This window comes from Microtus ochrogaster (assembly GCF_000317375.1).
Source record: "Microtus ochrogaster isolate Prairie Vole_2 chromosome 14 unlocalized genomic scaffold, MicOch1.0 chr14_random_1, whole genome shotgun sequence".
Taxonomy (NCBI): Eukaryota; Metazoa; Chordata; class Mammalia; order Rodentia; family Cricetidae; genus Microtus; species Microtus ochrogaster.
Genome location: NW_004949096.1, coordinates 13,223,443 through 13,228,627, shown reverse-complemented (window position 1 = coordinate 13,228,627; position 5,185 = coordinate 13,223,443).

Below are 5,185 nucleotides of genomic sequence, written 5' to 3'. Positions count from 1 at the left end.
CAAATTAAGGTATCCCCATAATCATATAAACCTTGTATGATGTAATCCATTGTATGAGTAAATATAAATTTACTAATCCATTGTATTAGTGAAAACAACGCAGTAAAATTTGCATTAGAAACGAAAACTGCCATATTACCTATTATCCAGCAGGTGGTGCTGTTGCTGAGTCGCGATGAAAACGGGGTCCTGTTTCAGTGCCTTAGTAGATGTTAAAAACTGGAAAATGCAAGTTTCTCAACAAATTAAATGTAATTAAATCAATTCCAGAAGATGGAACCAGAAACCCGGAATCCAGGGGTAGAGAAGAGCAACCTGGAAGCTGCTTATGCCTCCACATGTCAGAGTCACCCTGAGGGGTTGCAGCTTTCAGCAACTGGCATCCGCATGCTCTGGTTCACGCCACTTAAGAGCTGTGCTTGCAAGGGAGATTTAAAAACGACTCAGAAAATAGCAAACCATGCAGGCAGAGACTACACAGGCCTGTGGAGTTTAAATCCACGTGGGGAGGCAGACGATATGGTTTGTGGGGACTGGAAGTCAATCTGAGGTGTCTAAAGGGAAAATATAAAGAACTGCAGCAACAAAAGCCAGTGTGTGATGATTTATATTAAGCTGCTGGCTCCACGCACAAGACACAGGCTACAAGGCCGCCATCGAGGCTGAGGAAGGGAGGCTAGCGCCAAGCCAAACTCGCGGCCAGCAGCCGAGCGGGGGAAGGAGAGGTCCTAAAACCAAACGCTGGGTGCCATCTGAAGGCGTAAGTCACAAACAATGCCACACCAGTTTGGAGTTATGATTAATAGGGTGGTATTTATTTAAAGGGGAAAAAACTTACAGATCACCGTCCCAGACAACAGCCCTCTGCGCAACCAGGAAGGGAGTCTAGTCGCCAGCGGAGCAGGAAGTGAAGAAAGAGAGGAGAGGGAAGTGGCCGCATTTTTAAAGGGAGAGAGACCACGCTCCAATGGGCTGGTATCTCAGCGGCTATAGGCTGAAAGAGTGGGAGGACCTCCCGCAACAGCATCTGTCAATAATTTACTGATTTTCCAAGCCCCAAGGAACTATTACTCTATCTATGTACATTTTCCTATCTTAGCCTTTCATTATCTTGAAGGTCAAGTAAACAAACAAATAAAAACTATTCCTATGCTATTAAATTTACTTTCACTAGCTTTTGTTTTTTGAAAAGTCTAACTTCTTTATCCATAAAGAACATAGGTTTTTTTTTCATAAAAAAGAATGTATTTTTTTATTTAATATTTCTGGAGTAGTTTAAAAATCCCTGGGGTTTTGATATTAACAAACTATGCAGTAGAAAATGTTTCTTCTTGTATTTTTAAAATATTTTTATATTATAACTGAAGGTATGAGTGCATAAGAGTTGATATTAATTTTTCTATTAGTAGCTGGTGATTTTACCATCTTGAAAATATTTAAATTGCTAATTCAATTTGTTAGTTCTTGTTGTTCATTAAACATTTATTTATTTTTAAGATATTATTGTTTAATTTTTAATTATGTGTATATGTATGTGTCTATGTCTGTGTGCACAGTTGTGCCTGTGGAGGCCAGAAATTTCCAGATGTCCTAAAGTTGTAGTTACTGGCAATGTTGAGTTGGCTAATGGAAGTGCTGGAAGTAAACTCTGTGGTCCTCTGCAAGATTCTTATATGTACTCATGTATAGAGCCAGTCCTCTAACTCATATCTCTTCATGTTTAATCAGTCTGTAAATTCAGTTTCCTACAACTTTGCCTGTATCATGTAAATATTTGAAAGTATTGACATATTTTTTCTGATTATTTCTTTATAATATTCTATTTTTTTCCAAAGTTAAAGGTGATGTCTTCCTTTTATTTCTGATTTTTGACATCTGAGCTTTCTCTTTTTTGTAGGTTGTTTAGATAATGTTATTGTTTTTCAATTTTGTTGATTTTTTTTAATGAATCATATTTTGATACTGTGGTAATTTTTTCCTATCATTTCAAGTATCTACTTCATTTACTTTTACTTCAATTTTCATTCTGTTTCATGGAGTTTTTAAAATTTAGATTGTCTATCTTTTTCTAGATTTCCTAGGTTAATTTGAATCCATTAATCGGGGATTTTTAAAATAAAGCCTTTTATAAATGGCAACTTCATTCTATAAACTGTTTATTTTACATTTCATAAACTTTGGTGTATGAGGTTTTCAATTTCCTGTACCTTAAGATTTTATCCAGATTGTTTATGATTTTTCTTTGGTCCATCTGTTATTTGAAGTTTAGTACTTCACATCCACAGTATTTGTAAATATCTTAAATTTTCTTCTGCTACTAAGTTCACATTTTTCGTTGTATGTAGAAATCAGGCAACAGGCAATCCTAATTCTTTAAACATAATTACATTTGTGTACCCTTGTGTACATTATGCTGGAATACCAAACTTGGTCTTGAACAAGTTATAGGAATCCTGTGCCATTGATCTCCAGCCCCAGACTGGAGCATGATTTAACTCAAAGTCTTATAATTATAACTCCCTGAAATGTTGATTTGTAAACCTTTCATATAACTCCTTTATCTGGGATTAGGGGACAGTCATAGCACGAAAGACTATAGTTAAATCCATATGTGTATAAACAGAATATTTTATTTTTTCAATTAGTTTTGAAACTTATTTTTAAAAATTCATATAAGAGTACTAGGCTCTTGTTTCTTAAATATCTTTATTTTTAATTTCAGCTGTTGTGGTGGTTGAAAACAAATGACCTATGTAGGCTCATATATTTGAATGTTTGGCCATTAATGAGTGAAACTACTTGAGAGGGATTAGGAGGTGTGGCTTGTTGGAGTAGGAGTGGTCTTTTTGGGATAAGTATTTTCACTGGGGATGGAATTTGGTATTTCCAAAGCTCAATCCAGGCCCAGTTTCTCTATCTATCTGTTTCCCACAGATCTGAGAATAGAGAACTGAACCTCTGAAACTGTAGGCAAGCCTGAGTTACATGCATTCTTCTATAGGTGTTGCCATGGTAATGATATTTCTTCACAGCAATAGAACACTAAGACAGGTTTATAGATAATATAAAAAATGACAAATTCATATCTGTAAAATACCTAGTAGATAACTATATAATACAGATAATATGAGTATATATGAATATCTATACATAACACACATATACATATACATACTCACACTACAATTCTATTTTATAAAAACCAGATATTTTATTTAACCACCATCAATACTCTTAACAAAAAAAATAAAAAAATCCATGGCTGTTGAAATTGTTTATAATTTATAGCGTATACATTATAATTCCTGTATAATAAAAATAGATATAAATCAACCAAGTGTAGTTGCAGGTAAAAATGGGTCAGGAAGAACATAGCTAAGGCAATGGTTTTCCTCATATGCTTTGTCTCACATCCACACATATAATAAAGAATGATTACATAATTATCAGATGTTGTTAGCCATTACTTTACTCCTCATGATAAATATAACTAGGGATGCACATAAAAATGCTGCCCTATATAAAAAAGAATATGCTTTAAAAGATAATTAGCTAGATTTTATTGGGTATCCAAGTTAATTACTAAAGTGGAAATTAAACTAGGATTTTATCCTCTCTGTCAGGAGTACCAGAGAATTTCTCTAATATTGAAATACATTTCTCCAGATATTAACTTTATACCAAACTTTGTTGTCTTCTTTCTCATATAAAAACCTCCCACTATATTTATTCCAAGATATTGCTACTCTCTTTTCTTCTTGGATAGTGTCATGAAAATGATAAAACAGTGAAAGTAATCCACATTTCAGCCTAGTGTGGGATATTGTTTCATGAAAGCAGTGATGTAATTCTAAGTTATAGTTAGGAGGTTAATTATCAAGAATTCCTTGTGCTGGAAAAAATAAAGTGGCTTGGACAATTTATTTAATTTGGGAACTATTAAAATTTTCAGACTTTTAAATAAAATGCTTGGAATAAAAAAATTGCTAAAATATCTTTGAGAATTATTTTAACTTACTAGTGTAAATGCAATATACAGGACGAAACTTTATTCTTGTTTATTTATTCTGCTAGGAAAGACAAACACCTTCCCACAAACCAAGTGTCTAAGATCATTTTCACTATTTCCTTTTTTCTCATTTAAAATATTTTTATTAATTCTTTAAAAAATTGATATATTTTATTTTTAATACTGTTTACCTCACATGTCTGAGATCCTTCCCCAATTCCATTTCCACCATTCTAGTCAGTGTTTTATTGCTGTGAAGATATTGTGACCATAGCTACCTTTATAAAAGAAAAAAATTATTGGGTTTTCCTTACAGTTTTAGAAAGTTTAGACTATTCTCATTATGGTAGGGCACATGACAGCATGCAGGCAGCCATGGTGCTGGAGATGTAGCTGAGATTTCTACATCTAGATCTGAAGGTAGCATAAAGAGAAGCAAACTGAGCCAGGCGGTGGTGGTGCACGCCTTTAATTGCCTTTAATCCCAGCACTCGGGAGGCAGAGACGGGCGGATTTCTGGAAAGTTCGAGGCCAGCCTGGTCTACAAGAGCTAGTTCCGGGACAGGCACCAAAGCTACAGAGAAACCCTGTCTCGAAAAACAAAACAAAAACAAAAAAAAAGAGAAGGAAACTGGGCCTGGCTTTGTCTTTTAAAATCTTAAAACCAGAGAGGGGAGAAGGGGAAGGGAGACGAAGGGATAGGGAGCATAGAGAAACGTATAGCTCAATTAAATCAATAAAAAATTAAAAAAATAAAGTCTCAAAGCTAATAATTAAGTTATATACATCCTGCAACAAGGCTACACCCACTTCAACAAAACCACACCTTCTCAAGTAATGCCAATCCCTGATGAGTAAACTTTAAAATGTATGAGACCGGTTTTATCGCATGCTTTTTCAGACCCAGGCCAGCTGGCCTTGGTGAGTTCACGATAGAACATCCCCATTGTCTCAGTGTGTGGGTGCACCCCTCGCAGTCCTGAGTTCCTTGCTCGTGCTCTCTCTCCTTCCGCTCCTGATTTGGACCTTGAGATTTCTGTCCGGTGCTCCAATGTGGATCTCTGTTTCTGTCTCCTTTCATTGCCTGATGAAGGCTAATATTCAGGAGGATGCCTATATGTTTTTCTTTGGTTTCACCTTCTTATTTAGCTTCTCTAGGATCACGAATTATAGGCT